This window comes from Pleurodeles waltl, chromosome 12, assembly GCF_031143425.1.
Source record: "Pleurodeles waltl isolate 20211129_DDA chromosome 12, aPleWal1.hap1.20221129, whole genome shotgun sequence".
NCBI classification, from domain to species: domain Eukaryota; kingdom Metazoa; phylum Chordata; class Amphibia; order Caudata; family Salamandridae; genus Pleurodeles; species Pleurodeles waltl.
The window spans coordinates 252,312,295-252,335,748 of record NC_090451.1 but is presented as its reverse complement, the minus strand read 5'-3'; positions in this window follow the sequence as shown (position 1 = coordinate 252,335,748).

Below are 23,454 nucleotides of genomic sequence, written 5' to 3'. Positions count from 1 at the left end.
ATCAGTGTCCCGTCTGGTTTTTTACAGGAGGCCAAGAGGTACAGACTAGGCAACAGGAGAAAGTTTTCTCCAACGGTACAACCAAATATAAAAGAACCCGAAGAGGGAAAAGAAAGAGGAGCGGTAGGGTTCAACAAGGGAATGGGAATGCAAACCAGAGCCTCCAAGAACAGACACCCACATACTTAGACCAATCACACTCTCAAGATGGATATGGAGAGGGTAACAGTGCATGTAATGGTGACATTTCAATTGTTAATTTGTCCAATTATGTTCTATCTAGTGATCAAATAAAAGTATTAAGCAAAGGTCTAGGATTTTGTCTGACCAGTCATTGCAATATGACACAGGTACAGATTGACTTATATAAATTTTCCAGGCAATTGAAGCTGAAAAAATACTTTGCAGAAAAAGACAAGAATGTATATCAAGGAGGACCAGAGACATCACCCAGTACATATACCATAAAGGACATTGAGGACATTCAAGTTTTACTCTCACTTAACAATATGGATAATGAGACTAGGGACACACAACAAGTCCTAAGTGACTTGAACATCAGACAAGATTTGACACTGAGTAGTGGGTTCAAACCAAAATCTATTTTTACACCTTTATTGGCTAGTGATAATGCCATTGACATCTTCCAAAGGTTGGTTGTGGAGGATTTGAATAAACTTGAAAAAAAGATCGATGGGGGTGGATCACATATCTCCTTCAATATAAGTAAAAATGAGAAAATGGCCTTAAAAAATTTAAGTGACAACCAGGACATAATAGTGAAGGAAGCAGACAAGGGAGGTAATATAGTCATCCTCAATAGAGTGGACTATATTAATGAAATAAATCGACAACTGACTGACAAGTCTTCATATATAGAATTAAAAACTAATCCCTTGTCTAAAATTGTGCAAGATTTAGAGACTTTACTACACAACTGGGTAGAACAATGCTTAATCTCTGATGCAGAATTTAAATATATCTTTAATGCTTATCCAAAGGCACCCTGCATTTACACACTTCCCAAAATTCATAAACATAAGACAGCACCACCAGGAAGACCCATCATATCTGGTTTAGGCTCGCCTACTGAGACATTATCCAAGTACATTGACAGCTTTTTACAACCTTTTGTCAAGAATCTCCCCTCATATCTGCAGGACACACGTGATGTTCTGACTAAATTGGAAGACATCATATGGTCTCCAGAAATGTCTTGGGTAACCTTGGATGTGAGTTCCCTCTATACCGGTATACCGAAAAATAAGGGTCTGGAAGCTATTTGTCACTTTTTGGCGAACAGATCGGCCTCTTATTTGGAACATACCAACATGATAGTGGACATGATTCGGTTTATACTCGAAAATAATGTGTTCATTCATGAAGGGAAATGGTATAGGCAGGCACAGGGAGTGGCGATGGGTTCACGTTTCTCGCCCTCCTATGCAAACCTATACATGGGACTTTTCGAAAAAACACATCTGTGGCTAAATGGTCCATCTGACTTAACGGAGCATATATTTTTTTGGGGAAGGTACATTGATGATGTACTCATGATCTGGACTGGTGATGAAACACAACTGATGAGACTTATTCACCATATTAATAATAATGATTTCAATATACAAATGACACATGAATACAATAAGGATCGAATCACCTTCCTAGATTTGGAAATATTTGTAGAGAATAATTGCGTACATTCGAATTTACATCGGAAATCAACTGCTTGTAATGCCTTGCTACATGCTAATAGTTCCCATCCCACTACGCAGATTAATGCCATTCCTTTTGGGGAAATGGTTCGAGTGAAGAGAAATTGTAGCGATAACAGGCTTTGTGAGGTAGAATTGGACAAACTAGAAAATAGATTCATTCAGAGAGGTTACTCTAATCAAGTCTTGAAGAGTGCAAGAAAAAAAGTAAACAAGTTGCCGAGATCATCACTGTTGATAAATAAGGGAAAAAAGAATACCCCATCCACAAGACTGTTATCCTTTTGTACCTCTTTTAGTCAAAACAGCCAAGATATTTACAAGATCTTGTTCAAACATTGGAATGTCCTACATACTGACAACACTCTAAAACACATATTACCCATTAAGCCTCATATGATACACAAAAAAGGTACCACCATTAAGAATTTAGTATGCAAAAGCTTTTTACCTCCGCTAAAAGAAAAATCATTAATTTGGTTACCTGAAAAACCTATGGGCTTTTTTAATTGCAGTAGATGTAATATATGCCAATTGGCGTTACATAAGACCTTCTCTTTTCAGTTCAATGGCAGCAAAGTATATAAGATCCAAGATTTCATTAACTGCAATACCAGATATGTGGTTTATGTGTTGATATGTGAATGTACCAAGATCTATGTAGGAAGCACTATCCGGCCACTGAAGGAAAGAATTCAGGAACATGTACGGGCCCTGAGAAATAATGATTCATTTTCTCCAGTAGTACGTCACATGATGAAGGAACATTCGACAACAGAGGTCCCGATGCTAAAATTTATGGGCATCAGCCAGACAAGAGCACATCCGAGAGGGGGCAATCGTGAGCTAGAGCTCAGAAGAAATGAGTCAAAATGGATACTGAGATTGAGAAGTATACAACTGGGCATGAACTTAGATCATGAAATGCATTACTTTTTATGATTCCACTTGCTGCCTTAATAGGTTATAAGAACTGTTGATACTATGCACTGGTATTTAATGTCATCATTATTTCAGCTAAGCAGGAATCTGAGTCAACTAACAACATAACAAAGCATGATACACCAATGGTTTGCATGCTATATGCTCGTACCCACTAAATAACATACTTGTTACTGAAAAACGCTAGGTACTAACATCACTTCACATTAAGTCCATTGGTGATAAGATGAATTTTTGTTATCCTAAGACCAAGCCTAGAAGATGTAATAAACAAAAATAGTCAAATATACTCAGTTTTCCACTACAGTAAAACAGGCAGACAACCTTCTCTAAATGGTGCTCGTGGCACATGTGGTATAACAGTCGGTTATCCATTCAAAATCAAAATTGTTCCATCAGAATACTTGGGTAATTAGGTAAGGGTGTTCTTCATTGAATTCTGAATGTTCAGTGTAGTTTTTAATACACATTGGGTTCCAATAATTAAATGTCTGGAACCACATACAACTTGTACTTATAACGTGGTTATGATTCACAACGTTAAATTATATCTTGATCATAAAGCAAATATAAAACAATGCCATCAAAGAAAAGACTAAGTCCTTTTTAAGGATACAACAGAATGGGAATTAGGCCGTGTGGTAGTGGGTTTTCTTTCTATTGGTGTTCTTTGAATGAGACACATGGAATTCAAGGATGACATACGCCGTCAACGCTATGGTTAATTAACACTTCGAAGTAGTCACGAGATAGAAATTCAATGTGGAGGGATGAGCTTAAAATTTTCCTTTACCTTGGCTTTCAGATTAAGTTAATGAGTTCATCGGAGACATTTGTCTCCCAATTATAAAATATATATAAAACATTGTTATGAATGTAAGGATCGAATCTTTATTGGGACGCTACATAGCGTAAATTTTTCCATGTAGTTTTAAGTTTTCACTTAATCGGCATTTCGGAACGGGATAACATACAATTTAAAGATGGCGGACAGCGTTAACAACACGGTGCACTAACATTTTGGAAGAGTCACGAGACCGGCAGTGAGTCTCGTAGGGATGAGTCCTACCTCTCTTTTCCCTCGGCAAACAGAACTTATCCGTACGAGCATTGGAGGCAATTGGTTTTGCGGTTTCGGCACGAGAAGATGCTTTTCCCCGACGGGACTGCCTGCAGTAAGGTAGGACTCGACCGCATATGCGGTCAATAGAATGTGAAGATTAACTGCATGGATGAGTCCATGATACACTAAACGTATGAGTCAATTGGGACTCACAGGGATATTTGATAACAGTTGGCGCTTTCTCCAGAGGTTATCTCTTTCACTTCATGAAAAGCAGTAATTTAATGCCATCGAGATTATTAAACCCCTCCTCATTTTTAAATGTGTTACAGAGCAAAAAGTGTTTGGATTTCAGAGCGACCTTTTTAGAACACATGTCATCTCTTGCCAGGTTAGAAAATTACGGCTCATCGGGATTCTCTCCACTGGAAATGAAATAAGTATAGATGTGTAGCATCCCTGTACCCTACTGGACAAACAGATTTTGAAAAGTTTATACCAAATGCGAAGGGACGAGGTACAAAATTTTGAAATATCTTCCTCACAAAGGGGCAATAAATGGAATACGACCACAGATGGTACTAATAAATATCTTGATTATTCCAACCAATTATGGGTTCATGCATTTTTACATCATTTTGGTGATATACTCAGTACTAATCCGCATAAAAACAATTGATGCATGTCTATCACTTGCATGATAACCTAAATCAAATTCATTTCCCTCAAAGGTGAATATTAGAGATATCACTGGGTTAAAATTAGGCTGGTCTCCACATTTACTCAGGCTACACAGATTATTTTTGATGTTTGTGTTATTTTGGTGTAATGGCTTGATGTTTACATGATTCATAGTTTTTATTTTTGACACGCTTGCGGTGATTTTTATGATACTTGGTTTAATAGCATGCTTTTTAGGTAATGATTGGTATTTGAATAGGACACTAAGTTGCAGTAAGTACCTTTACAATTTATTTTGTCAGCCTTGAGAAAGTCCCTTTAGGGACGAAACACGTGTCGGCTGAATTTGGTTCGGATTCTGCAGCGAACTGTTTCGCATTGGATACTAAGAAACTGCATTGCTTCAAGTCAACATATGGGATAAGATACACCCTTGTCACGGACTTTTTGGACTTGGGTGTCTTTTGACTTTTAAGTCTCCGGAGTTCAATGATATGGACTTTCTAGACGAGTTGTGTCAAATTTGTGATATTTATTTCTTTAATTTTCTGTTGTTATTTTGAATTATTAGTTTTATTTGTATAGGTGTGTTTCTATTTGTATTAAATGTGAATTTCAAATAGTGTAGCCAATATGTAGAACTTATTATATATTTGAACTGTACCATGGTAGTCTATTGAAGTTTAAATAGAACCAAAGGACTCAGGGTTTCAATCATTATTGGAAGTAAATCAATAATAGTGTGCTCCATTCTTCCTTCTGATTACAGTGTGTTATTTGTATGACTCAGAGTACAAGTTTGTTTAATCATTTTTATCGTATAGGTCCACGATATTTTAAGAACAATTAAGCCATATGTATCTTTTTGATAGAGTACCTAGTGTTTGATTTTTATGCCCTGTGCTCTAGTAATGGAGAACCTCTTATCTCAAGGATTTTATTGTATTTTTATATCTTATATTGTGAATTATGGTTTTATGCGTGTATATGTACTGCTTTTATGGTATCTGTTGCCGAAATAAAGCTCAAATGAAATGACTGATTGATCCGTATTTTGTACCATGTTTTAATGGTGAGGTATTTTCTTCTAAGAAACCGCTGCATAAGGCCAAATTCTAGTCTGACTTGTGCAGGAGATGCACTCTGCAAAAGCCCCAAAGCTCGCTTACAGGTTTTTATTTGTAGGTGGTGCAGAACTAGGGCATCTTTACTATGCCTTCCAGCACTGCCATTAGCCACAGTTGGAAGAATTTTCGTGGCAATAGCAGCTAATAATTGTTTAAATGAAGGGCCTTCCAGCTTCTTTGCGAGTGCACAAAAGGTGTAATTTAGGGCCATATGTACGAACACATTTTCCCATTGACACAGAATGGGAAAAACCCTTTGCTACATCTGGCCCTTAATGCCTTGCTTTTCTTCACTATAATTTGTTTACACATTTGAAAGTTCAATTTGCAGTTGACATTAAAACCCAGATATTTATAGTTGCTGACGTCTTCTAGTATTATGTCTCCGAGCTTGATGTTGAGAAGGGGTCCAAATCTATTCCATATGGACATTGTTTTTGACTTGGTGGTATTTAGTTCTCATTTATTGGCCAAAGCAAAATCGGCTAGCTCTTTAAGCGATCTTTGGAGTCCCACTGTTGTGTGACTCAGTAGCACAATATCATCCGCATATGAGAGATGCGTCAGAATTCGCGGTCCTAATTTCGGTGGATGTGAATTTACCTTATCACTGCTGGTCATTCTGCTTTGGCATTGTGTACGTCTTCTATGCTATACACGGTGAAAAAGGATGTGCCCTTTATCTTCTTGAAACTACTGTCTCCTACAATTTATGCATAATCATCATAGAGGAGTGCTCCATGGGAATATGATCCATACACCATATGCAAGGTTCCCAGTCCATGAAACAGGGGGACCAGGGTTTCGGCCATTTCCTTCTCTATTCATGTCTTTGGGACATAGTATGCGCATTACGGAGGGTAATCGAAAGTGTTACTTTGATTGTCCCACCCCCCATATTGTACACCATTAGCCAGATATATCTTAGTCAGCAACAGCTTGTGATGATAAGCTATCCTGCTATGACAGGAAAGCCTACAGTACTTTATATCACTGAGGTGCAATGGTTTTTCATTCTTTAGGGCTCCAGCTTTTTTGCTATGCAGTGTCACATTTTCAGCTTAGGCCCATTTTTGTACCAATCGCCTCTATTAGAGGGGGCTGTGGGAGATTTCTATCTCACGGTCAGCAATCTTGTACCAATTAGAAGTGCCTGGTTTACAAATCTGATACCCGCCTTTTCAGTCTTGGGTCACCTAAAGCAGTTTAGTAGGCAGCCACCGGTGTGCCCAGGTTTACTCTCCTTGTTGAGCCCTCAAGCTGGTCCGTTAAGCTGTCTGAATGTTGCCTAGGTTCTGGGCAGTTCCTTACTCATGTTACAACCTATTGTCTGTAAGCATCAAGAGAATGTCAAGGGCATTGGCTCAGATATTGTATATAGGTTTTAGGAGTTAAGTGCAAACTAGGAAATTAAATATACATATTTAAATAAAGCATTTCTTGATATTTTGTGGGTATATCTTAATATGTATCCCCATTCTGTGCCATTGACGTCCCTATTCAAGTCTGTTTCTCATTTTGCTAACTGGTCATTTATGTTAGTGTTTGTCATGTTTGTTAGTGCTTTGCAGAACTAAATCACAGATCTTTTTCCGTGCCCTATTGTGCTTACGAATAGTAACAACTCATGTGTTTGTGGCTCACTTTCTATTCCACCCCATTCACTACAGCCCGCTATCGTATGTAGCTAGTGCATGGATGGAGCAGGCATATCTACTTGTCAAAGGCAGGTGACATTTCGGCTAAAGAACCAGTTCTTTCTTTTCTTCTCCTGGCCATCCTAGCTACTGAGTGACCTTGGCACCCTAGAAAGTCTTCCACACGTATGTTTCAGTCCGCTGGGCACTATGCTGGTATTACTAATATCAAATCAGCTCCTCCTGACAGGCACAGTCAAGCACATAATGAAGGCAGATACATTATTTTTTCTCTTTAAGTCATAGGAGAAATTTTACATAGGATTCATACAAATTGGCCAGTCCAAAGGGAACGTAGCAACTCAACAGGGCTACATTTTCAGTGAAATATCCAGTCCTGTACTAATGTATAGGCCTGTTCATAGTACAGACTATGTAACAAATAATGGCTCAGGTAAGGTTTGTCCTCCTCTGAAGGTCAAAATGCATCTTACGGTCATTGTACAGTTTTAGTGCAAAGTGACACAGCCCAAAATAGTATCACTGGTCCTCATGATTTGTGGATTATAGATCAAACAAAATTCTTAATTTGTTGTCATTTCATGGAAGACCAGCAATAATGCTGGAAGATAGGGATGAGTGGGTTTCACCAAAGCTGTATGCTACCAGAATATCGTAACCAAAATATTGCCAGACAGAAACTTTAAATTCCCAGTATAGTTTACCAAACAATTATCACACTGGAGTGTGGCAGAAGCATCAAAGATGGTGGATGCATCTTAACAATGCTCCTTGAACCTCCTCCTCCATCTGCTAAAATCTGGAGCCTTGGGTCTACTGCTGTCTGATCTGACCCAGCCCTGCACTCCCTGCATCACTTGCCTGCTGAAGGAGAGACGGTTTCCATCCCCCTCTAACCCTGAGGCTTGAGATGTGGGCCTGCCCTCATTCTAAAGATGTCCCTGACCCACAGGTTTCGAGATGGAGCTGACAGCGTGCCCCCTGAGGGACGTATGTGCAGTAGGTGAGGGGTGGGGAGTGCCCTGTGGAGTCAAGGGGATGAGAACACACAAGAGGCCATCGGGCCTAGGGGCCCCCCTTGAGCTGTACCGCACTCTGCCTGGCCAGGCCCTGGCCTATGAAGGAGCCCGGTACATAGGTCACCGTCTGCAGCCCGCACATTACCCTGGGGCTGCTGCTTTGTCCTCCTCTGCTCTCCTGGGTAGGGCCCGAGTCCATGGCTGCCGCAATGGCTTAGCGGTGCTGGTTGTGGACAGGGGGCCCCCCTGAGGATAATCCACCCGGAGGAGGAGTGATATCCTCCTCGGCATACTCTTCAGCCCCAGGGGATTCTGCGGCCCATGCCTGCGTGCAGGGCCTGTGAAGCATCATCCCACCTGTGCCGGGCCCTGACTGCAGATGTTCACTTTGGCTGCTTGTACTGCTCTGTTGAATTTCTGAATAAGTGGGCAGAGGGCAGCAATTCCTGGTCGCCCTCTGGAACTTTGATATCAATTCCTGGCTGGTTGAGAATACAACGTTTCAAGCTTCCTGAGCCCTGGCTTTGTCAACACAAGGGCCTGATGACAGGAGCTCAGTCGAGAATCAACAAATTCACAACATGCACATCAGACTCCAATCGGTGACAGCTGGCCAGAGAGCAGGGCCCAGTGCCCAGTGCCCCTGTCACCACAGACCTGCCCAAATCCTACAGGCCATCTAAACCTCACAAGAAGCTCATGAATCAAAATTTGTGAAGTCGGCACAGACGTTGCAGTACTCCATCAAGATCTTCGCAATGTGGCTGGTAGGGTTACTGAGGTGGAGAGAAGGGTGTCCAACTTCGAAGACAATTCAGTGGACCTAAAGACCAAGGTGATTGCACTGCTGTCCACTGTTTATTCCCTTGAGACTATTGATGAAAATGCTGAGGATTGTTCTAGTTTGAGCAACCTTAGGTTTGTGGGCTTCCCTGGGGGAGTCAAAACCCCTCACCCTGAGACTTTTATAGAAAACGGACTTAAATCCTGGGCTCCTGCGAGGGCTCTATCACCCTGATTCGTAGTTGAGTGGACACAGCACCCCCCCACCCAAGAGCACCACCATGCTCTGTCATTGGTGAAATATGAATTTTTGTGACTAAGACATCATCGTCTGGCAGGAACATATTCATCACAAATGTCATTTCCAGTCATCCCACATCATGATCTTCCTGGACTATAAAAAATTGTCTCAAAACCAACGTGTTTCTTTATGCCGTTAAACAGAAACTCAGGGCAATGTCTCTCCAGTATATGCTGATCTTTCTGGTGCAGCTGAGGGTAATCCATGAGTCCCACTTCCACTTTTTCAGTACTCCAGAGGCAGAATGGGAGTGTGCGACCAAACAGTGAACCCTTATATGCTACAAGCCCCCAGACCACAGTTCTGAAATGGGCTCTTAACCACTGCACCTGGTTATAACTAAGGCTCCAAGTTTTCAGTTTTTAATGAATACAGACATAAAGCAATGTGTTTCCTTTCTGTATTTATTTTTAGAAGCAGAAAAATATAGAAAATTGTGCTTCTTATGGGTGACTCTCCTTGCTGTCTTTCATGAATTCCAGGACAACAGATGAGCAGATAGCAGGGGAAGTTAAAAAAACACGTTGAGATGTCTCTGTACATATACATACATTAACATGTATTTGTATTATAATGGTGACAATTACCAGTGGGTGTAATGTTTCACTATATTTGGCTGCTTAATTTGTTAAAACGCGATGAGTAGCAAAGTATGGTTGCCTTTTTTTTAGTTAAATAGATGTGGAAATATGCCAGTTTATGACTCCATTTACTCTCAAAACACAAAATAAATATGGATAATTACCAATAAGACGGCAAAAAAATAAATATGGATAAATACAGACTAAAATGGTGAAAAAATAAATAACATAAAACCAGGAGCCTTAGCTATAACCCATCCCCAGAGTCGGTGATGCCCTAAATCCAAGGCAAGATGAGGAAGGCATGGACCCTCCCCTGAGTCCTTGAAAACAGATCTCAGTTGTTCCCAAACTGTGGGCAAGGTGTCCCCTGCTAACCTGGCACCTGGCCGAGCCTCAGAGCCCAAGGAGGCAGATTCCTCTGACAAGAGAGACTCCAGTAGAAGCCAAATGTAAATCTCTAGCACCTTTTGTTTTCACCCACCAGCCCTGAACCCAGGGTGTGTTCTGATTACCGGCAAACAGATACTGAATAAGAGGAGGCCCGCCTCAAATACACCATCATGGGTGTCACTTACCTTATTGAGGGATGTTGGACAACAGATGATTAAGGGGTGGAAGTGTGGGTGGGGGGTTGTTGCTGTTGGGGGATGTTCTAGGAGTTTTTGTTCTGTATGTTTAATTTTCTTTCTTTATGATTGTTCCCAAGAGTGTCTTACATCATTCACTGCGGTGGACCTGCTTGCCATCTCCTGAGCACCTGTGCCTTCCCCATCGCTGAGTTTAGTATTATTTAATGAAATGTCAACAGCCTACTGGATAGTATCACATGCACTATGGTCCTCAAATTTCTTCAGCGTCACCAGTGGGATGTTGTGGCGCTGCAAGAGGCTCACTCCTTAGGAGCACTTTGCCCTTTCCTGCATAGGTTTGGTTAAAACTGTGTTTATCACTCAGGCTTTAGCACGGGCTCCAGAGGGATAGCGATCCACTTCACAAACACTTACCCTTGCTGGTTGCAGAGATCATTCACGACCCTCAGGACCATTATGTGGGAATAGCTAAGACACTGGTGTGGAAGTCTGTCAATATTATGAGCGTTTATGCCCCCCTCACCTGCATAAACAAATCTTTCAGGTTGCCAATGACGCGATCGCCACACTGCCATACAGGGTACTACTCCTTGGGGGGATTTTAACACCACCCCAGATTCAGACATGGACGTTTCTGGTCCTCCTTTGTGCAGCCATCGAGATCTATCCAGAGTCCTCGCATCTTAGATGGACTCCTTGGGATTGTGTGGCATCTGGCGGGTAAGGCACTCACTGGAATGGGCATACACTCACACTTCCCAGTCATCTAAAAATCTGTCTCAAATCAACCATATATTTCTCACGGCCACAGATGTGACTCTGACCTCAGCTGCTAATATACTCTGCCTTGGGGTCTTGAGGCAACCTAGAAGACCTATTTAGCTCTAAACGTCTGGTTCATCATGGATGATAGTTTCCTCTACCACTTGTCAGAGGAACTGAGATCCTATTTTGAGACTAACAAAGGGAATCCAGAAGGGCAGCACCATATGGGTGGCAAGCAAATCCACAATCTGTGAAATAGCCAAAACGTACCTTAAACACACAGATAGCGACAGATACCAGCACATAACACATTTTGAGTCCTGCATACTCCGAATGGAGATTGTGGTGGCGGCAAACACGACTGAATCACTGACCCGACAGTTGGGGATTGACAGGGTCTCTCTATGTCAGCTACTCTTCCATGAGGTGCTTCTATCCAGCGTGTTTATCAATATGGGATAAAAGTAGTATGCTCCAATATAGGCTAGCCAACAGAGATGACAGCTCCTGATTAATTCCCTCCATTTTTGATATGACGTGTTCCTGGTTAATACCCCAGAGACAAACTCAAATGTCTTTGTGGCCATCAGCCGAGACCTACCTGTGAGCTGGTCCAGTCATAATAGCCAGATGTTCCCTCCCCATCTAAACTAGACTCTCCCATTGCTTCAGTCCTTCATTTGGAGAGCTCGGCCCGCGTATTGCCCTTGCTAAATCTCATCGCTCTGTGTATGATAGTAGCCTGAGAGCAGTGGATATCTGTTTACATTACTAAGCATCCCAGTTCCTGATTATTAATGATTGGTTGACTCACGGCTGGAACGACCCAGCATACCAGTTCAAGCTGGCCCACCTTGGTCTAGATGGAGTGATGCATTATCCGTTCATATTACTTGTTCCCCTTGGTACTCAGAGGTCACTAGAATTATTTTCATGGTATGGTGGGCAGCCAACAGATTTACCTCCTTGGGCAAGAGACTGGCCCAGCAGACCACTTTTTGGAGGGAGCAATGATTGGAACACATGGTATGGCTAGAGGGCTTCCGACACTGGGACTTCATTGAGATTACTGTGCTGGGGGATGTGTGGCAAGGTTCTCATATGCACTCCTTTGAACACCAAAAACTCATTTCACATTCTCCCATACTCAGTGTCATAAATACCTGCAGTTGAGGCACACAATTGGGCATTACCAGACCTACTTAACAGACTTACCTGACTTTAGCCCCCTGGAGGCACGATTGCTGATGGTAGCCTGGGTCAAGAAGGTATTTCCCAGATGTATTGCTCCCTGGTCTGTAATGCCCCTGAGACACTGGACCAGCTCAGATGAAGATAGAGGGGTGGGTAGGGGAACTGGAGGATGCAGAATGGCATCTGGCATGTATGGCCACCATAGAATTTGCTATATCTGTCTGGCTAAGATTGATTTAACTACATTATCTACACTTAACCTACATAACACCTCAATTACTATGGCATGCAGGCATTCTCCGTGAGTCTAGGTGTACTCGATGCTCCTCCCGTGGGGCAGACGTTTTTCATATGGTGTGGCAATGTACTGCGACTGCCCAGTATTGGAGTTGGCTTGGCAGTTCTATTTGTAGAATCCAGGCTAGGTCTGTTATCCTGCCACCAAAAGTGACCCCCCTTGGTCTTCTGTATGATTTTGGGGGTGCGAAGGGAGATAGGGTATTGGTTGGTCTGGTGGGGCTATTCGCTAAAAGAGACATAGCAGTAACTGAAAGTTGCCACGGCCACCTAACCTGTCAGTGTGGGGATCAGGCATGGACTGGTGTGCCAAGCAAGAGGAGCCAATCTATATCGCTGGAGGTTGTCCTTGAAAGTTCCATAAAATTTGGGGCAAATGATGGGAGTACTATAGTTTGTCTTCTTCATCGGAGACTGATTCCAGGGGGATCCGACTCCTCCATAATTGGCTTTTGACAGCGGGTGGGAGGGATTGTTTAGCCCTGACTGAGATGCCATTCTTACTCTTAGTTTGTTGTTGTACTCTCATTTTAAAATCAATGAAATTTGTTTATTCAAAAATAGTCTCACTGGAGTTCGTAACAGAAAATATACACCCAGTGGCACAATCTTTTTCTAAATGGCATGCAAGACACATTGGGGGTCATTCTGACCTTGGCGGACGGCGGAGGCCGTCCGCCAAGGTACCGCCGTCAGAACACCGCACCGCGGTCGAAAGACCGCGGCGGTGATTCTGACATTTGCCCTGGGCTGGCAGGCGGCCGCCAAAAGACCGCCCGCCAGCCCAGGGCAAATCAACCTTCCCACTAGGATGCCGGCTCAGAATTGAGCCGGCGGAGTGGGAAGGTGCGACGGGTGCAGTTGCACCCGTCGCGTATTTCAGTGTCTGCTGGGCAGACACTGAAATACTTTTTGGGGCCCCTGGGGGCCCCGCGGCACCCCCTACCGCCATCCTGTTCATGGCGGGAGAGCCGCCATGAACAGGATGGCGGTAGGGGGTGTCAGAATCCCCATGGCGGCGGAGCGCGCTCCGCCGCCATGGAGGATTCAGACGGGCAGCGGAAAGTCGGCGGTACACCGCCGACTTTCTGTTTCTGGCCGCGGCTGAACCACCGCGGTCAGAATGCCCAGCGGTGCACCGCCAGCCTGTTGGCGGTGCTACCGCCGACCTCCGCCATGGCGGTAATTACCGCCATGGTCAGAATGACCCCCATTATTTCTATCTGATGATGTTTTTGCTAATAATATTCGGAGATGCTACTTGATGCAAAACAATGGGCTAGTGACCTACACATTTCTGCAGGTAGAGCAGGTTTTGAGGAGATTGGCCTGGGAAGAAGTGTCAGGCTGGAAAAGAAACATACCTTCCCAAAGGAGAGTCAACATCTTACGCACACAAGGTTGAAATAAAACCAAAATGTACTCTTTCTTGAATAATCCATGTACATATCAACACACAACTTCCACATATGACCACACATGATGAAGGCAAGCAGACCAATTTATGGGACTTGAGGGATCTTCAACTAGAGAATTACAGTGGACATCAACCACGCACAGGTATACGTAGAAACAAAGGCCTATGCCCTTCCGCTCTGACGTCACTGCCACCACTCTGAGTGACAACATACCTGAGTTTTGGAGGCAGTATCAACTGGATTAAAGAGTACACATAGGGCGACTCTGGCCACCCAAACATTGCATGCACAACAAACAGTAATGAAAAACAAGGTGCTCTTCCAATGGATTTCCATGATTGTGAAGTCCATTAGAGGAAAACAAAGGGCTAGATAGAAAAAATGGGCACAGCAGGAATGCACAGCTTTTCTAAGCTGTGCAATGGAGTTTCATTCTGCTGCGTTTATTTCTAAAATTGACACCGATTTTTTATGGAGAAAAGTAGAGAAACAGGATGCCACGTGTATATAGGTCTTTGGTGGTTGGCTTGTGGACCTAGAACAGTTTTTGGGGAGGGTTTAGCCCACTGAGCTATAAGCATATAGTGATAATCTCAAGAGTGTGATATTAAGAGTGAGTATATTTGAGAAGCAATTTCCTAGGTATATATGAAGCCCTAGTGTTTAGTAAAATGTAGTAAAGTCTAGCCACATGGCGCCACCAAAATCTGGAGCAAAAAACTGAAAAACAAGAGGTGATTATTGGAAGAAGTAACTGTAGTGTGTTCTCCTGGGAAAGGGCACGTTTGAATTTGCAGACCGACTGCGCATTGATGGAGCACCTGCAGTGTCTGCTGCAAAATTGTTGTTACTGGTTGTGGGATGGTTGAAGTGCTGCATAGGTGCAATTAATGGCACTTAATAACTAAGGTAAGTGGGCAATGGCATAGAATTTCCTTGACATCTGTAGCCCTTCAGCCAGTAAGTGTGCATGATGATGGGGGCGTGGCCAGCTGAGCAGCGAGATGGCCGCTCTTTGAGTGAGCTCCGCCGGCCGGATTGAAATCCTTCAATAATCCTGCACATCGGGGCGAGCACAAACTGCCAAAACCTGTAAAAAATGTGCGGATGACGGTGCGACGCAGGTGGAGGCAGGAGACTCGTATTTTTTATTGCCTGTGAGGAGCTGGGGGACAGCGCGGCCTGAGCGCGGAACTGGCGGTGGCGTTTGACGGAGCTCGCTGGTGGAGGAGCCGCGACTCGAGCCGTGGGCGTGTGCTGGTGGCGGGGCCTGAGCTGGAGCAGCACCGGGACGCGGAAAGGTCCCGGCATTGTTAAAGCTGCCCGGGGGATCCTGCCGGTGCTGTGGTGCTGGGGCGGCCCCTGGGCTGCCTGGGAGGTTAGCTCGTGGAGCCACGCGGCCGGGCGGCGGCTCTGGGCTCATGGCGCTGCTCGCGGGCGCGGACAACGCCGGAAAGATGCGGGACCCCCAATAAAAACTATACGTGTGACATTTGTGCTGCACTCCGACGGACGGAGGCAGCCCGCTGTACATCAATGCGGAGCCTGAGGCGGGGGTCGGAGTAACAAATTTCAGAGTCGACGGCCGCCATTTTGGGGCCAAAAATACCGATGACAGAGTGAGGTGGCGAGTGGACTATAGAGAGGCTGAGCACCGGCGCGGAATCTCGCGTATGCAGATGGCGCCCTGTGGAGGGAACTGGAGCTCTTGAGAAGGTGGAAGTGTCTGATCTGCCCGGCGCCGCGAGTGGCGTGCTCCGAAGATGCAGAGGTGAGGCGCCTGGGGGCCTGTGAGCAAACACAGCTGGGCAAAAGGCGGATTGTGGATAGTAGGGACAGGTGCTGCTAGGACCTGTCCGGTTGCCTTGTGAGTGCGGGGGGTGAACGGAGGGCCCTCCCCCCCCGCCGACCTGCGCTAGTGGATGGCAGAGTGGACATTGGCTTACACCCTGGCAACTGTTTTTGACAAATGCGGAGATTCAATCTAAGGGAACCCAGTGGAGGTGCTGGCGGTGATAACGGGGCTTGTTAGAGCGGAATCAGTCAGCGAGAGCGCCGTGAAGGAGGTAGGGGTGCCCAGTTGCGGCTACGCGGGAGCGGTGGTGGCTCTGGGACTTGGCTGGTAGCTCGCGGCAGGGCCGGGTGGATCTCTCTCTGCCATGGGGAAGCATGATGCTAAGCAGCCGAAACTGAACTTTGATCATAAGCGTTCCACGCGTCAGGGAGAGTTGGAGCAGGGACCCCGGGCGGCGGAGGGGCACGACCTGGCCGCAGACGATCAGGGCGAAGATTTGCGCACGTTGATGCTTGAGATGCGCTCCAGCCTCCGTAATATTGATACTAAACTGGACAATCTCACCAGTCAGTTAGACTCTGTGAAAACCCAGGTGGCCACACACGAGACGAGGTTGGACACGCTTGAGGCTCGCCAGTCTGAATCATGAGTATCAAGTGGAAACAAGGGACCAACTCCTGCACATGGACAAATTATTGGGAATAATCCATGCAAAGAATGAGGACTTGGAAGCATGGTCCCGGCGCAATAATCTACGCATCACAGGAATCCCGGAGACCACTGCCATAACTAAGATGGAAACATATATCACTGAACTCCTACACGAACTGTTTGACCCCAGCCTCTCGGCGGTGTTTGCGGTGGAGAGGGCGCATGGGTCGCTGGGCCAGCGGCCCCCTGTGGGTGCGCCGCCCGACCTATAATTGCGAGAATCCTGAACTACCAAGACAGAGACTTGATCCTTAAACTGGCAAGGGAGAAAGGATTCATCACGCACAAGGGAAATAACATCTCCTTTTACCCTGACTTCACCCCGGCTGCACAGGCTGCCCGCCGAGAGTTCCTGCCTGCAAAACGACTTCTTCTGCAGGCGCAGGTCCCGTACTCCCTCCTCTACCCGGCTAAATTAAAGGTGTCCTTCGAGGGGTCTGCCCACATATTCACTGATGCCAAGGAGGCGATGAAGTTCGCTAAACACGTGGGACGCAAATCCGCACAACGTTCCAGGGATGCTGTGGAGACAGGGGATAGCAGGCTCTGCGACAATGAGTAAACGTGGATCCATCCTAATATACCCTGTGGGGAATTGCTCCTAGTTAAAAGTGACTTCTACCCGCTGGAGGGGGAGACGCACTTGTGATGCCTGTTGTTCAATCTTGTCATCTGCTATTCTAGATAGATCTAATTATTAGGTTTTGAGCGGCGAGGATCCCCTGCAGATCTTCCGGCCACCCCGTTTCACACGGGGAAGTAGCCGCCACCGCCACACCCCCTTGGGAATGTTCCCTTGCTTATTAAAATGTCTCTTTGGGGATAGTATGGGGAAGGTTAATCTACGACCCGGTTGGGGGGTTGGAGTGGGTGGGGGGAGGTGGGTTGGGTTTGTTATCTTGTTGTTTACTGCCAATATCTATTGTATGCTACCTGTGTGGTGTCTTGAACGTACAGCCTGGTCATTGTCAACATGTCTTACTGCACTTCACACGATGTGTGAGAGAAATGCCAAAAGTGGATAAAACCTTGAACTGTCTCACCTGGAATATTAGGGGGCTCAACGACCACAGGAAGGCTAGGTTGGTACATGCATATTTGGTGCGGCATGGTGTGGATGTCTGCCTATTGCAGGAAACGCATTTGAACACTGCCCCTGCCCAAAGACTGCGTCACACTAGATGGGGCCATGTTTATTCAGCTATTTACTCCAACTATGCCCGAGGGGTGGCGATATTGTTAAGACGCGGGTTGGACTGGCGGGAGGGCGCTGTTCAATGTGACCCAGAGGGGAGATATGTTTGGGTACAGGGCATTGTGTGCGGTGTTTCGGTAGTATTCGTGGCTGTGTATGGGCCTAATGTAGACTCCCCAGGTTTCTTCCATAAGCTTTGGGGGCAGGTGAAAGCCACTGGATGCGATACAATTGTATGGGGAGGTGATTTCAATGCAGTACTTGATGACAAAGTAGATAGGAAGGGGGCAGCTCGCACATTGAATCCGTTGGCGGGTTCCGCACTACGGGAAATATTGCTGGATGGCGCGTTGATTGATGTATGGCGAGGTAGACATGGGGACCTGAGGGAAGGCACCTGTATATCGACCTATAGCGGCGCGTGGTCCCGTCTTGACTTTTGGCTTGTGTCGCGAGATGTTGCACTGTGGACGTCACAGGTAGAGCACATGCCCCGTACACTGTCCGACCATGCGCCCTGTATGCTGAGGTTACTACTTCCTGGGGGTCCTTCCCCGGCATTCTTGTGGCGACTCCCACCCCAGGCACTACTTGATGTTGCATTCAGAGAGGAGATACGAACTGATATTACTGACTATTTTGAGCGTAATGCGGGGTCGGTGGACACAGAGGCGACTCTGTGGGAGGCCTTCAAGGTCGTCATTAGAGGCCAATGTATAGCCCGGCAGGCGGGTGTATTGAAGGCGATACGGAGCACTTTGGTCGCACTTGAAGCTGATATAAAACGACTCGAAAGCACTTTCTTAGAGGCTGGGGGGTCATAAGTGGCGGGCTATTGAAAACCAAATTATTGGAATATGAAGAGGAGGCGTTGAGGGAGGTCAAGTTCCTGGGGAAATATGCGGAGGCGAGGCGCTACGGCGAAGGAGGGAGACCGGGGAAGGTCCTAGCAAATATGATTAGACCGCTGCGTCCCGTGACATATATCCATGAACTGCGTACAACTGATGGCGAACTACTTCATGACAAGGAGAACATTGTAGGAGCATTCTCCAAGTTTTATTCTTGTTTATATACCAACACTCAAGATGAATGCCCAGAGGGGCTTATATCCTATCTAGATTCCATTGCATTGGTATGGCTCAATAACAAACACAGAGAATATATGGACCTTCCAATAGACGTCGGAGATGTGGCACAAGTCATCAGGAGCCTGCCGCCTGATAAGGCGCCGGGACCTGATGGTCTCACAACAGCTTTCTATAAGGCATACGTAGACGAGCTGTCGCCCCGGTTGCTGGCAGTGTACGAGGAGGCCCTGGAGAGAGGGGTGTTGCCTGCCACTATGCGCGAAGCGCTGATTATCACGCTGCTGAAGCCGGATAAACCTGCTGACGATCTAAACTCATATAGGCCCTTATCTCTGATTAATGTAGATGTGAAAATTTTGGCCAAGCTGCTCGCGAACCGGGTGCAACCAATGCTGTCGTTGGTCGCACTCCCCGACCAATCCGGTTTCATACCAGGTAGGGCGACCTCCCACAACCTGCGAACGATCTTCTCTGCATTACATTACCTACACCCCGAGGTTAGAGCTGCCGTGGTGTTTTTAGATGCCACTAAGGCCTTTGATACAATTGAATGGCCATATTTATTCCATATATTAAAAAGGATGGGTTTCAGTACGCTGCTGATTAGAAAAATTCGCCTGCTTTACACTTTACCTACAGCCAGAGTGCGGGTGAATGGTCTGGTGTCTGAGCCGTTCCCTGTCTTGCGTGGTACTAGGCAGGGTTGTCCTCTCTCCCCGCTGCTATTTGCCATAGCTATGGAGCCGCTGGCAGCGAGGATTAGGCAACATCATACTGCAAGAGGTATAGGATTCAGTTGTAGAAATCTTCTAATATCGCTATACGCGGACGATGTGACCCTTTATCTTACCAATCCTGCGGACAACTTGGATCCCATCCTGCGGGAATTTGTCCGCTTTGAGGGTTTCGCGGGCATCTCCATCAACTGGTCTAAATCGGTAATCTTTCCCCTCACGGACGGCACTGCGGAGGTTTGCTCTGAATACCCCCTGCGTTGGGAGGCGGAAAAAGTCAAATATCTGGGGATTTGGATAAGTCGTGACCTTCAGGAGATTTGGGGCCTTAACTTTGGCAGGGCTATGATGTGGCTGAGCGAGAAAGTAAAATTATGGGCTTCCCTGCCCCTATCACTAACTGGGCGGATCGCGTTGACAAAAATGATAGTATTACCCAAATTCCTTTATCTATTCGTCAATATACCTATACCGCTTACAGCACACTTCTTCACCGCTCTGCGGTCACGCCTGGTTGAGCTGGTGTGGGCGGGTGGACAGGCCAGGGTAGCGTGGGACACGCTGGTGCTGCCACTGCGACATGGAGGTTTGGGTGCCCCAGATATAAAACTGTATCCCCTCTGCGCTCAGGCTCAGTTTCTGCATTTTTGGGCCCACCCTGTCCCGTTTCAGCCTCATGTGGCAGTGGAACGAGATGTGGTGGCGCCCCTTCCACTTGGAGTGGCGATATGCGCTAAGGCAAGGCGTCCTAGAGAAGATGTAGATACGGCTAGGATGCTGCAGTGGGTATGGGAGGAGTTGCGCAGGAGGGCCGGGGTCCCACTGTTGTATGCTCCATCGCTCCCTCTGTTGCATAACCCAATGCTGCCCTGTGTGGCTGATGGAATAGCTGGTCACCTGATTGACAGGATGAATCTCCGCACCTTTGCTGACCTTTTTCCCAATGGCAAGTTTATGCCTCCCCCTGCGCCGGAGGAGGGAGGTGCGGTGCCCTTTTCCGAATTATTTCTGTACCATAAACTACGTGCAGCGTGCCGGACACTATTCGGGGGGTTCCCTGACGCGCCGCCGGTCTTTACAGCTTTGGAGGCAGTGGTGGGCTCCCCTTCTCCCCGAAAGCTAGTAACTCGTATTTATCGCCATATGCAAAACATGACACCAGTGGTAGCGCCTAAATCTATGCTGTATTGGAATGAGGAGCTCCAGCCTGAGATTTCTGAGGAACAGTGGGAGTTCTGCTGTGGGCAGCTTGCTGACCTTTCGCCAAATTACAAGCTGCGTTTAATACATTTTAAATACCTGCATAGGTTCTACAGAACCCCCATCAGCCTGAAAAGAATGGGGCTTAGGGAGACGGATGAATGTTGGCGATGTGGGTCGGCCTTGGCCTCTTTTCTACATATAGCGTGTTCCTGCCCGAGGTTGAAGGGTTATTGGTCTCAGGTTTTTGTATCGGTAAACCAGATAGTGGGCAGCTCTGACGTCCCTTTCCCTCTGCTTGGGCTACTAGGATATGTCAGAGACACTCCGCCAGCAGTGTGTGCAGGCTGCATGCATTACTTTTACTGTTTGCTAAGCGACGGGTGGCGATCCACTGGGGTAGGCAGAGGGTGCCCACGGTGAGGGATTGGCTGGCGGATGTAACTTACGGGCACACGCAGCTAACCACATTCTGGGAGTTAATGCCGGCTGCATCTAGACCCCGTGACATCTGGGATCCGTTTGTGAGCTGGGCTCGGGAACATCAGAGCCGGGAATCAGAGGGAGATACCCTAAGTGAATGATCCCTGGGAGGGGGGTGACGGTGGGGATACATCGCACTCCTCGCCTCTCACATCATGGAGGAAATGCCTTTAACACTAGCATGACCCTGATCGATACCCCTGTTTTCTCCCGCGGCTGCCCTCTCTAAACACAAAGGCAGAATGTTGTGACCCTTCTGAGCCCCTGTGTCCAGTCTAGGTGCTTATAATCTCTATTGATATGGACATGATGACTATTGTAATATGTTCCTTTTTGTAGGACACCTAATTGCATACTATATGTAACACACTAATGATGATAATTGGCAAGTTTGTTTGTTGTATTTTTTATAACGAAAAATGCTCAATAAAAAAAAATAAAAAAAAAAAAGTGTGCATGATGATAAGCTCATGCACTAGGCCGGCAGTTCATCGTGGTACTTGCTTGTAAGATGACCACTGACACTCTGGAAGATCAAGTGACCAAGAAATGGAGTGCCGCTTGGCAGTATGGCCAGGAAGCGGGCTACAGGTTGAGCTCCTTCTCTGAGAGTGCAACTATGTCAAGTGTCACACCTAGAGAGAACTGGTATCTAGAAATGACAGCTTTCCTGGACATGCCAAAAATGTTGCTTCTCTCCATTTAAATCCTCTCTCTGCTACTGAAATAAGTTCTCCTCAAAATGCTAAATAAGCCACAAACATATGCACCAACATGGTGAAACAAATGTATTTTGTCCTGTGTGTTGCATTCTTATGTAGACAGGCTGTGTATGACTGATTGATGTTGTAGTGAGCTTCACTTGTTTGTGTGACTCCGGTGAGGTCTTGACTGCTCCCTTCCTTCCTCTGTTGTAGTGGTAGATGTAGTGCATGTTCTTGAATACTTGCTGATATATGTTTTAAACAATTGCACCAAAAGTGTATTTATAGTCATACAGTTTTAGTTTAAACAAATGATTGTGGACATTCAAAAATATTTTTCAATGTATTTTCCTAATTTTCCCTATGTGATGTTTTATTCTTTGGTGCCATCGATTTCTATAGTGTGTTACAGCACCACTGATGGGCCTTGGGTAGAGCTTGACTTACCCCATGGCTTGGCTGGAGTGGATTTCAGCCATTTTCTCGTAGTACCAATATAGTAGAAGTAGGTCTAACTTTTGTTAATCAGAATACTTACCTCTTTTGTGGGTGTGTTTTAGTATTTGCATGTGCCTCCCTTAACCCCTCCTTAATTTTTCATAACTCCACTCACTTAGCATCAGGTAATCCCCGTTTCCAAACCACACCCTCTGGTGACTCCCACATGAACTACACAATCATATATCTCACTTTTTGGAGATCTCTGTAGATCTCTGAACTCATATGCCCTCATTATGACATTGGCGGTAAGTCCCTCTTACCGCCAACATACCGCCGCGGATCACCTCTACCCATATTATGACACACACATAGCAATCCATCACTATCAACACACAACACACACAGGCCCGCCAGCCCAAAGGTCAGTGATAAACTTTTGGTAGCAAAACCCACACCGTTACACCAACAGAACTACGCCCACAACATTATGACCCATGAATCACTGCACTGAAAATACACACACACATATACAAAACAGCACCACATTGGACAATTCAAACTACACAAACTATACACCCATACACACACTGTTGTAACTTAATAGCGATTAGATTAAGCATTAGCAGAAGACATCTTGTATTTAGTAACTATTGTGAACATTTCGCAGAATCCATTTTGTATTCATGGCAGCCAATTTCTCTGCCACATGCTGCCATGTGCTCACCATGTGCTCTGTCCTACCTTTCTGTTAACTACTCTTGAAAATCTGCCTAGTGACAAGTTATATTTAGAATCTCCCACTTTCGCACATGCCCAGTAAGGTCTGCAGCTGTAAGTCCTTGAAAACTGTTAGCCCCTCCTACCTGTCGACTGTGCATTTCCACATGACCTTACATGAATGCAAGTCTTGCTTCTATAATTGTACCACCTCTTTTTAGCCCCTGCGTGGGTATAAAAGGACCA